Source organism: Lynx rufus, unplaced genomic scaffold (assembly GCF_022079265.1).
Source record: "Lynx rufus isolate CCGP_SWC_20201006 ecotype Redwood Valley unplaced genomic scaffold, mLynRuf1.p SCAF_5, whole genome shotgun sequence".
Lineage (NCBI taxonomy): Eukaryota > Metazoa > Chordata > Mammalia > Carnivora > Felidae > Lynx > Lynx rufus.
The window spans coordinates 35,264,716-35,277,596 of record NW_025814867.1 but is presented as its reverse complement, the minus strand read 5'-3'; positions in this window follow the sequence as shown (position 1 = coordinate 35,277,596).

Here is a 12,881-nt window from a genome sequence, read left to right as displayed (position 1 = left end):
GGGGAGATTGGCAAGAAGGGCTGGGAACATGCACAGCCCATGCCACCCTCTAGCACTCTCTCCAGTGGGGTTGCCTGCCTTCAAGACACCATGCTTCTCCATGGAGAGTGGAGGAGCAGGAAGACCCAAAGACCTCTCTCTGCCATCCTACCTCACCATCCACAATGCTGGTGTTGAGGCCCCTCCCTAATTCCCTGAAGTCATCAAGAGAAAGACAGAACTCTTGGCATCCCAGACTCTGCAATATCCACAAAAGTGGTTTTGTGTAGGGAAAGACTGTACTAGTGGTCTTTCCACCCTCTTCCAGAACTAGGTGAGAGTACCAGAGGGTTAACAAATAATATCTAAAACCCCCAAAATCAACTTTTTCTCTTAAACAGTTGTTTCCCAAATCTGTTTCTAAATTTTGTGGGCTATGGTTGGAGTATACTTGTTTAAAACAACATTTTGTGGGGCACCTGGGTGGCTCAGTCGGTTAAGCATCTGACTTCGGATCAGGTCATGATCTCGTGGTCCGTGAGTTCGAGCCCCATGTCGGGCTCTGTGCTGACAGTCCGGAGCCTGGAGCCTGCTTCAGATTCTGTGTCTCCCTCTCTCTCTGACCCTCCCCCGTTCATGCTCTGTCTCTTTCTGTCTCAAAAATAAATAAACATTAAAAAAATTTTAAAAAACATTTTGTGATCAGCTGTCCATTAAAAAAACATTGTTATACATAGTAAATAGGTTTGTTACCCACAGGACTTCTCAGAGCCTTTAGTATACTAACATATGTTGTGACCCTTCAAGAGGAAGTTAAACAATGTGTTTCTTGAACATCTTTGATTTTGAAACCCTCTATCTGGAGGCACCTTATAGGACTAGGGGGCTACAGAACTTGCCTTGGACAGCCTGCATTATGCAGCCTAAGATATTCCTCTGCCAGATGTTTATTATGCTTCCCAGGAGAGGAGGCTTCTTGTCATAAAGGAAGCTGTGACCCAATCTCATCCCCTCTTTATCCCGGGGTATGATTTGGTACTAAGCCTGCCTAAATGATATAGTGAAGAGGTAGGCAAACTTTTTCTGTAAAGAGCTGGATTGTAAATATTTTAGGTTTTGCAGCCATATGGTATCTGTTGCAACTACTCTGCTCTGCTGTCATAGCATAAAAGCAGCTACAGACAAGATGTAAACAAATGGGCATGGCAATACTCTAATAAAACTTTATTTACAAAAATGGGTGGTGGGCCATATTTGGCCCATGAGCTAAGTTTTCGACCCTTAGTGAGGGGCATCTCAGACCATGGAGAAGGGCCTCCAAGAACTAAGGGTGAACTAGGCTGGAGCGGACAAAGTCATGACAACCTTCCAGAGGGTGACCCACTCTCAGATGAGGAAGCTTCACCCACAGACTGCCATAGTTCAGCTGATGGGGAAATGTGTGCCCTTCCAGCTTTGGGGCTCTGAGGACAGAGCCACCCCCAATAACTAGTGCTGTCAGCCTATGATCATAGAAAGTCTCTAAACCTCAAAACCCCAAGGAAAGCCATGTGAGATCTGTGTGAAGGCCCCAGCATTCCTGAGGAAGTGGATTTACTTGGGTGAACTGAGGGTCAGCGGCCTTGTCCAAACCAAATGCTTAATTGGAGAGCAGCTGCTGCAGGCCTTAGGGCAGGAGAGTGAGGCTAAATTCTGCCCACATTCTGCCATGGTGTTCTTCTCTGGGCCGACTCCAGGGAAATATCCAGGGAATCTCAAGACTATCAGCAATGCAAACCCCACAGCATTGGGCCACACGGGCTAAACCGACTTCAGAGAATCAAAACAAGCACCTTTCTCTGTAAATTGGGGCCTCATCCTCCAGCCCACAATGGAGAAAACCTTGTAGCCTTGCTCAAGCACTTTGTCAGCAGTGTGAGGGGTCAGACTGGGAGGGACGTGGCTGCAGACAAAACCAGCCTAGAAAGGTTGACCCATAAATAGAGCCCCAGTTCTATCTGTCAAGAACTTATGATACCTCAGGCATCTTATATACAACAGATTGGATTCTGGTCTGCAGAGTAGATATTACCCTATCTCATGATAGAAAAAACTGAAAATTTATTTGAGTTGTCAAAGTTGATGTAGCTAGTAAGGGACAGAGCTGGGATTTGGGCCCAGATCTGTGTGACCCCATTGGTTTCCCACATGCCCCAAGCTGCCAATCTTCTCTCTTTCGCTAGCCCTCTCCACCCTCTGGCATGGCTTCCAGACCCATTGTCCTGAGTTGAGTTACAGGCTCTCCACAGTTGTCCACTCCTGCTTGTACCTTCTAAGCCATCCCAGGCCTTGGAAAGACTGGTGCGGGTAGTCTAATTATTAGGATGTGAGGTTTTCCCAGATCCTGAGGTTTCCATGTATAGACCTCACATCACAACATGATAAGAAGTGGGTGACAAAACTTTGAAAGCCCTCTCCCAAGATGTAGCCTCTCCTGATACTTGCCCTGTTCCAGGTCCCTGGTTGCCCTGACCTGCAGAGCCTACCCATGCATAGTAGGCACCATATCAGATGGCTGTGGGTAGCAAGGGTCTCCAGGCCTTTGGATCTCAAACTTGTCCCCAACCTCCCACATATCCTCCTAGGTGGAGGGATTCCACCTCTGATAATCTTTCTTTTGTGGTACCTTTAAACTGGTCAACAATCAGTCTACCTTTGGACTGGCTTCCTGATGGGGACCTGGGCTTTTATAGTAATTAAGACTGTCATGTGTGTCTTGTTGGAGGACACCCTGAGTCAGTCGGTCAGTCTGCCTGACACCATCCTGGCAAGGTGGTCCAGTTTCCTCCAGCTCCTCCCATCTTCAGGAGGAATAGGCACATTTGTGCAGGTTAGAGCTTGGAATAAGCTAGATGCCTCCAACTCCTAACAACCATTCCCATGACCATGCTTTTCCCACCACTACCTGTAACTGTCCCTGGCTAACATGACCTGTGCTGCCTGCCAACGTGTAGTATGCACATGTCATCTGGCAGCCTGGGCCCTAAAGGCCTGTGAAACTCAGTCCATCCCCGACCACCTGTATAGCCTTCTGGGCTGAGGGAGCCCAGCCCAAAAAATCTTTCTGAGGATACAGCTTAAAAGTGGTGACCATCAGTCCACATTTGGACTGGCTGCCTGAAGGGGTCCTCAGCTTCTCCAACCATCAGGATTCCTGGGTTTCTCTTAACGGAGAATACCCCAACCAGCCTTCCCAGCCAGCCCTGGCAAGAAGCCTCTGCCTTCATGGGGAATGTGCGCATTTGTGTAGTTTAAGGCTTGAAACTAGGCAGATGCCATGGGCTTCCAATACCCTGCTCTTGAGGTCTGGATTCTTCCAACGTTGTCCAGTCTAGGTCCCTGGCTTCCCTGACCTCCTCAGCCCACGCATGTGCAGTATACACCCCATCAATAGGCCTCAGGCAGCCAGGGAATCTCTAGGGCTGTAAAGCTTGGACAGGTCAGCAACCACCTGCATAGCCTCCTGGGCAGAGGGATTCCACACCCCCACAATTTTTCTGGTACTGCAGCTTTAAACTGGGGACGTGTTCTGCTCTATTTTTACCACGAGTCCCAATTTGTAACTCAGAAAATGCACACAGTGACCATATTTAGGGAAATAACTATGGTAACCTAAGGTTGACAAGGACTTTGGTTGCTAATTCTAAATGGAGGAGGCTGCCTGGAAGGGTCAGGCTGGAACAAGTAGAAATATTGAACTTCCTTGTCATCTCCAGAATTAAGGGAGACTCTGGTATAAAATGTCTCAAATGAGAATTTGCTAGAAAGGCGCATATGTAAGTTGACGAGGCCTTCTTTCTCATTAAATTTTCCACAGATCCTAGCCCAGAACTAGCAACACAGGAGGCTGAATAGATCCTTTTTTTTTCCTCTCTCTCTCTGATGGATGAAATTGAGAGTCAAATGAATCTAAAATGAAAACATTGTCTTAGAGCATGCTCCCTAGAAAAACAGCTGGAGATGGGGTCTTCACTGGGGTTGTGCCCTCAGGGAAAGAGGAGTGAGGGAAGCACAAGGAACAGGGGAAGATCTGAGCACACTGTGGTCTCAGCCTCATCCCATGGGGACCTTTGAAGTGCAGACTGAACCAGAAAGTCAGTTCCTCCTTGAGTCAAGGGGCCCACCCATTTGTATATGCGTCCCCCAAATCAGAGTCAGTCTTTGGTAGACAGTTTCTGATATAGCCTCCTGAACAAAGTGGTTCCCTTTCAGCTGAGGGCAATTCTTTGGGAAACAGCAGCTGTGAACCATGAGAATTCAATACATACAGCACTTGGGGTGCATACACCTGGTGAAGGGGATCTCAGCAGGGCACCACAGCACCCATCATCATTGTAAAAATTATAAATTAAATTTGCAAACAATTGGGTGCCAAGTGCTTCACAATTAACCACAGTCAGATAAAACTGAGTCAAATCCGAAAGGCCTTTCCACATCCTTGTCAGCAGACCTGTATTAAAGACCATCTGCGTAGGAAGCCATCTAGGGGATGTAGGGCAACCAGAGAACTTACCCCCCAGGGAGCTATAATGTACTGAAGGAGTCCAATGGTTAAATAAGAAAATTACACAATCATGGACGTGTCCAATCATATATCCAAATAGAACTAGAACTATCACTAGGCAGTACTTTGTACTTGCCAATGGGCCTGAATAAGAAAAACAAGCAAACAAACTTCATGAGCTCAAGGAAAGGGACAAAGAATGTGTTTTGGCCAAGTCAAGGAAAGTTTCATAGAAGTTCTTCGTTGGCCTGAGCTGGAAGAACCACCTAACTAAGAAAATAATTATTAGAAAGGAGCCTCTCCTTCAGCCATGGCAGCACCTCTAATCAACCATGGGACTCTTTTCAGCTAAGCCCAGAAATGTGCTGCTCCAAAGAGAGCACAGCCAATCAACCCAAAATATCACTCAAAATGAAAATTGCCATTCACTGGCCATCAATAAAAGAGGAAATAGGCACAGCACATCTGGCCACCAACGTCTCACCCAGGGGCACAACAAAAGACCAAGACTGAACCCCAAGGCCCTGCCTCCCAATCCTGGTCTTTCCCTGGCCTTGGGTGAAAGCACCGGGGCCTCCCCAGTGTGTATCACATGTGTGGAACCCCAGATCCGCCTGGAAGAATCTCTTTTCCGGTGGCAGGTGGAGTTCTTCCCCAGGCGATACCCAGATCCTGGCAAGTCCCAGGGAAGTTCTCAGAAACCAAAAAGGAGTCTCGCCGAGGGGGGACAGTTCCATCCTAGTACTACCCTGAGTGATGGGTGTGGTTTCACGGGGAAGGGAGGTAGGGGTTGGAGGGGGAGGGTGTGAACTTTTTCTGAGGAGATAGGGGTATGGTGTAGGAAAGGTACAACAACCTTATCTGGATCTGTCAAATTGAGTTGAGGGACGCTGGTGTGGCTCAGTTGGTTGAGCATCTGGCTCTTGGTTTCGGCGCAGGTCATGATCTCCTGGGTTGGAGAGATCGAGCTCTGTGCGTCAGGCTCTGCGCTGGCAGCATGGAGCCTGCTTGGGATTCTCTCTCTCTCTCTCTCTCTCTCTCTCTCTCTCTCTCTCTCCCACTTAAGCTCTCTCTCTCTCTCAAAATAAATAAATTAATATTTCTTTTTAAAAATGGGGTTGAATTAGCTCCAGGAGGTGGGAGGATGAGCCCATCCCCCGCTGCAGTGAGTGTGGGTTGCTAATGGCTCCTGCTGCCCCATTCTCTCCAGAATTGCCCTGGGCTCTGCCCCAGAGCTTATGAGCCCCCACCTACCAGGAGACAGTGTCCCACGATTCTTTGGTAGTCCCTTGGTAGAGCCTAAGTAGAATTAACTAGGCTCAGTTAGCAATTTATTTATTAAGTAAATGGTTCCAAAACTTGGGAATACATGAGAATCACCTGGGGAGAGGGGGCTTATTACAAATTGACTCTCAGGCCTCCTGCATGAAGGAGAGTAAGGAATTGTAGTGACAGCAAACAGTCTAGCCCTACACAGAACACCTGCAGTAACAGAACTGGCTGAGAGTGGTTTCTGTGATAAAGACCAAACTTCTAGTCTATGGCCTTCAAGATGACTGAAGATTATAGTCCCCACCTTCCAACTACATCTCACCCCACTCTCTCCTCCACTGTCTGTGCTCCAGCCACAAGGAAATGAAGGGAGCCATGCTTCTTCCTACCTTAGGGTACTCACAGAAGCTGTTCCCTCCACAGGGAGAACTGTCACCCCACTCTCAACCCAGTTAATCCTCACTTCGTATTTCACTTCCAAGGTCATGTCCTCAGGGGCTTTTCTTAATCCCCATCCCCAAAGCAGACTAGACACCCACCCTGAAAACTGCACTTGTGTGATGATCTGCCCACTGCCCTCCTTCCCCTCCAAGCTGTAAGCTGCCTGAAGGTGTGGATGTGATATGTTTTTGTTCACTGCTTTAGCCCAGTGCCTGGCACAAGTTAGGCACCAAGTACAATTGTTTGACCAAATGGCCTCGCCATTATGCTATTGTCGATACATGGCTGGAGCACCCACCACCATCCTTCACAAATGTTCAATTAGTATCTACCATGTGCCAGGCCCTAGCCTGAGTTCTGGGCACACCTGGATGAGTCAGACATCCGGTGCCCACTTTCTAGCTCATGTGTGGATGTTTGGTTTGTGCACACCAAGGCCTTTAGATGTGACCTCTTCGGAAGGTCAAAGGTGGGAACACGTCCAACGTTTAAGCCTCACTGAGAAATGAGCAGAAACTTTCAGTCTAAGGCAAGGTAATGTATCCAGCTCCCCATGACCTTCCTCCCTCTATACCACTGTCATAACAGAGGGAGGTTTGGGCAGATTGGTGGTGACGCTAGGACAATGGTGAGTGAGAGAGAACCAGCAAATTTATCGCAGAATAACTTGGTGAAATGCTCTCTCTGTGCCATATTCAGATGAGGGCGCATCGTGGCTAAGTCTGCAAAGGAGAAACAAAGGGAGCAGTGCCTGTCTCCCCAGCACACAGTGAGGATGGGCAGAGGAGGGAAGAGGAGACTTGGTTAGGCTACAGAATGCCAGCAGATGTAGGTGTGTGAGGACCTCCCGCCCTCTGGATCAGAAAGCATGCAAGGCTGCTGCTAAGGCAGCAATCTGTGGCAGCTGGAAAATATGAGCATAGTTAGGGGGTCAGGCATCAGCCCGGCCTCACATGCCTAAACCAAGCCTGGCCTTCTGAGAAGGCAGAGGAGGCCACTGCCTTTGAGGTTGAGGTGGGGGTGCAGCGGGCCCCCTCTTACCAAATACCCATCTCTCTGGCTTGCCTCAGAGCCCAAAACCACCCTCACATGCTCCTCTGGGCTGAGACTCCCTGGGTCCTAATTCAGACATCATGGAGCACATCAAGGGAGGTCATTCTTTATTCTGGCAGACCAGTGATGCTTCACGTTGACTGCACAGTAAAAACACCTAGGGAGATTTTAAAAATCCAGGACAGGCCACAGCAGGCCAGTTACATCAGAACCTGTGGGACAGGAATCAGGCATGAGCATTTTAACTCCTTAGGTGTTCCACCATGCAGTCATGTGAACACATCTGCACCCACACCTTGGTGAGGGTAAGCCCAGTCTGAGAACAGGAGGACAGCACACAGGTATGGAGGAACCTGCAAGGGGCCAGGTGTACCACTGATGTAGCCGAACCTCATCCTTCCCCCTACAACAGACACGTGAGGGGGCTTTAGTCTCCTCAGGTCTGAAGTGAGAGGTCCAGAGCTCGGGGGAGTAAAGAAGCAGGGTGGGGGCCTATGCCAGTGGGGCCCCGGAGCCCTCATCATTTCACCACCCACCACAGGGGATGGCTGACAAGGAACAAGTACCTGGGGACACCTGAGGACACTGTAGCAGCCTTGTCATCGAAGTGCTGCCGAGGGCCTCTAGCCAGCCTGGACTTAGCACGGCCACAGCCTCGTGAACAAGGTGAGCAGCTACGTGTTTTCCGTCTCAGAAAAGTCATGATTTGTCTGGAACCTCCTATCTAAACACATTGTGCATTCGTTTGAGGTAACTGACCACCAACACCAGCTTTTTACACAGGCAGCACAGTTGACCTCCTAAACATTGTAATCGGAGAGGCAGCAGAAAGGCAGCTAAATGCCTTCCACAGCCTCCTTTCCCACCATCTGAAATGCCACCGCTAGGGTGCCTAACACATTAAACCACTGGCTCCCAAGCTTGGTTGCACATTAGAATCACTTGGGGAGTTTTAAAACTCCCATTGCTCAGGACACGCCCCATATCAATTAAATCAGAATGTCTGGAGGTGGGAGTCAGGCATCAGTAGTTTTAAAGGTCCCCAGGTGACTCCCACATGTGGCAAAGCTTGAGAGCCCCTGGGTTAGGCATGGCTCTTCGCAGGCCCTCTTACAGTGAAGAGGCCAAGGGACCCTCTACTGCCCCACTCTGTCACTGCACCCCACCTGGTGACACAGCATGGATCAGTGTGTCAAATCTTACCCCCCACCCCACCTAAATAGGTCATGGCTGCTCACAGAACTTTTTTCTCCATCACTCAGCTGAGTCCAGCTCTGAAAATGCTCGTTGGGCTGACATATATGTCTCTTTCCCCCTCTTTTCTGGAGCATTGGTTTTCAAACCTGAGCAAATATCAGAAGCCGCTGGAGGACTTGTTAAACACAGATCGCCGTGGGCCCCAGTCCCCAGAGGTTCTGATTCAGTGTGTCTGGGCTGGGGCCCTGAGTGTTTGCATTTTGAAGAGTTCCCAGGTAAGGCTGATGCTGGCAGAGGCACCACACGCTGAGAACTACTACTCAGAAGAAAGGAAGGGAAATGGGTTCACAGCGCAGTAGCCGGCAGGGGCCTGACACAGGAGACCCATGGGGTACTCAGATAAATGCAAAATAATTCTTAATAAAACCTCCTATCTCCAGATCCTTCAAAGTCCTTGACGGGAAGGCTGAAAAGAGCCACTGGGTGAGGGATGGCTGGTGCAGGACCGGTCTGTGTGGCCATGGCTCTATGTGGTGTGACTTGACACAGGGCGGGGGCCCCTGCCAGGGTGTGGGGACTGGCTTTTAAATCCCTTTCATCTAGAGCAAAACCTCAGTGTATATCTGGTGTTCCAGGGAAAGGACATGCACTAAGCAAGCGGTTCTTTAATTTCCTCTCTGAAGGCAGAGTCTCCCTTGTACCATCAGCTTTGTTTTCTGTCACTTGGAGAGGCAGCGATGAAATAGTGCTCAGAAAAATTACATTCCCAGCAATTTCAGAGCGTGCCTGGCTCGTGAAGCATGCACATAATTGCTACTTCATAAAAGTTTGATAAATGAGATGCAAAATATACAGCTACTTCCTCTGAACAGTGTAGGGGGCCTTATTCCAGGGGTCATTTTAGATAATGAAAAATACAACTAATGAGTTTGATTAAAGGATTCATTAATGGCAGAAAATGTTTAGAAACCAGAAACAAGCATCTTTTCCTGGGAGTGTCAAGCAAGTCACATCAGCTCAAAGCTTGACTGGCCAAGCTTTGGGGGGAACCAGCTTCTAGACTGTGCTCAGCCACCTGTGACCTCCCTGGATGACTTTGGGCAAGTCCTAGGCCCCCTTTCTATCTCACTTTCCCCAGGTGGGGAGCAGAGAGTATGCCCCCTTGATTCCCAGACATTGCTTCTGGGGCTGGAGTTTGCTGCCAAAGCCAGTCCTTTGGGTTTACCATAGAGATGGAGAGTCTGTTGCTGAATAGGACAAAGATGAGGGCTCAGGTGTTATCCCTTGGAGCCAGAGTGTTGAGTTGTCTAGCGCCAGTGGTCTGGAACACATATACGATGGCTCTGTCCAGTAATTCTTACCTGGTGCTTCCTTGGATGTTATCTATTCTAAAGAAATCATGAACTTCTTGTCCCTTACAAGGAAGACATACAATAATTGCATTATGAGGCACATGTAAAATGGACACAGGTCCTAGCAAAAATAGAATTTAGAAAAGGAGGAAAAAGTAGATTTTTATGGAGTCCTTCAGTTCTCTTATCTCAGTGCTATGCCTAACCCATTTATATTCTATTGAAAAAAAAGTTGGTTCTGCAGAGGACGAGGCAACTGTGGCCCAGGACTGAAGACCCTGCCAGCTGTGAGAAAACAGAGAAGAGTTTATATTTAGAAAAGGGCCAATTATTTCATGCCACAAACAACTACATTATTAATGCTTAAGCAATAAAAGTTTCATTTAAAAAAAAAAAGCCTAAGTACTTTATGAAGACCTGAATCTATTTGATCTAAGTTCATTCTAGATTTAACTATGAGAAATAAACAGATGCTTTCAGCAGGATGAACTGAAGGCACATGACTAAAGGCATCCAGTATTCTCCTTTACATCTGAACAAGTGTTTGCAGACATGAGCCAGTCCTCACCCCCTGCCTGGGTTTCAACACGTGCTTAAGGAAGGAGAAATCAGCATCTGGGACCAAGAATGGACAGGTCATATAGGAACATTCCAAGAAAATGAGGACAGATGCTCATGTACTCACAGAAGGAAAGGAAACTTCCAATTTCCAACATGGCATCTCGATGTAGTATACACACACACACACACACACACACACACACAACTGTTTTATAAATTGTGAACATGTGAATGGATGAATTGATCAATCAGTCAAATAATGCTAAGGAAGAAAAACAATGGGCCTCTTCCTGGTTTACAGAACAACCTCATTAGGATGAATCCTGCCAAATGCTGTTTTTTATCCTTAAGCCTGCATGATCCCCAGATATGACAGGTTTTCCAAAAGAAATTCTAATAGAAAAATAATGATTTTTCAGACACCAATGTCTCTGTCAGCCAAAGGGACCAAATGCCATGGATAAATCTAACATGAATGTAGTGGCTTTTTTGTCACAGTGACCGTTCTGATCATTGCAAAATGGTCTGAAACATTTTGAAGCAATTTGATTCAACTAATTTTTACTGAGCAATAAACGTACCAGAGGTACATTTCCAATACCTAGCAGAAAGATGAGACCAATTCCTTACTATAGAGTTCCATGAGTCCTTACTCAGAATCTGTTAACTCTTATTTAACACACAATCCTCATAAGCTAGGAGATCTACACTCCAAGGGACAAAGACTCAACACTTTAATGCAGAAGATAGATTGCTAGAGACAGGCATAGGGATACTGATAAGAAATGGGATCATATATAAAAAGGAAGGAAAAATAAATCCATACACTACTAGGGAGAAATCTCTGGGATACATTAAGTATAAAATGCAAGGCAAAGAAAATGTACGCTATTCTTCCAGTTATCTACAAGAGGAAGATATATATATGTAAAACATATTTGCTTATATTAAAAGCAAATCAGGGCTAGATTTCTTTAAACATACCTTGCTTTATAGATTTAATTTTGGAACCACGTGAATAGTTTACATAAGTAGAAAACAAAATTAAATTTTAGAAAAGTAATTCCCTTAAAATCGAAAGCAAAATGAAATAAGTGAACCTAGCTCTATACTTAGTTGGTAGCGTAACTACACAGAGAGGGATTAATCCGTGAAATTTTAAGAGGGCAATTTGACTCCACATCCACCCCTAGTGACAAAAAGAACCTCAAAAAATGCTTAAACCCATGTTTAAATCCTAACGTTTGTGGTGGTGTTTTATTGTTATTCTTAGGTTGTTGTCCGTATGTTGTACAATAAAGCACAGAAGTGACATTAAGAAATGGTTTTTTCACAATAGGAAAAAGCATATAGACATAAGACCAATGAGCTTAAGTATAATTTCATCATCCTATATCTGAATTAACTCATTAACTCACAGTATATTTCATCATATATATATATGTGTGTATGTATATATACACACATATGTGTGTATGTATGTATACACACACACACACACACACACACACACACTCTTATTGTCCACTAAGAAACCCTGGAAACAAAGACTAAATCAGCAACATGGAGCAGTCGTCATGCCCATTTCCCACTAAAAGAAGCCAAGAATTCTTGTAGAAATGTTTGATTAAAGGTTCAGGCAGGAATTGCATAGAGTAGGTCATACTTAAGCAAGGAAACTCTCAAAGTCTTCTAGGGTCATGTAGGAAGGACTCTGGAGCAAACCTGAAACGGGGCCCATTGGCCAGTAGGGAGGCAATATGAATTTCAATAATGATAAAAATTGGAATATATTAATAGATATAAAATAGGTTTCAATGCATGTGTTCCTAAAAATCAAAAATAAGCAATTTAGTCATCATTGGAAGGCACAAATGAGCCAACTAATTATCTTAAAAATTGGTGAAGAGAAGAGGAAACAATCAAGCATTTATCTTGCTTTTCCTAAATGAACTATCCCTCAGGGTAACAGCAGAGTTGATGAAGAGAAGGATCTATTTATAGATGTTTCCAGCTAATGAATAAAGACGGCATGACAGAATTGGTGTAGCAACATTTTGCCATTGCCAATGAATTAACAGATCTAGGCAACGAACATCACTGTCTGCTACCATGACAGAGACAGCCAGACACTGTGACTCCTGATGGAAGTATACAGCACCACCTATGACAGGTCATATAAACTGAACCTGAATATAATCAAGCCTCTAGATCTAACTACCACTTTACAAGAAATACAGGCAACAAAGGAACTTATTAAACTATGCATATGAACACAATCCACAAAGTTCAAAGCTTGATCTTTCCAGGGAAGATGACCCAGACCAGTGTCTCCAATAAGTAAACTGTAAGCGACAAAAATACAGGAGAACCTGTAGATAAAAAGAAACTTAAAGGTTCTATCAACCCATGGTGTGCCTGAGTGGTTCAGTCAATTGAGTGTCTGACTTCGACTCAGGTCATGATCTCATGGTTCATGAGTT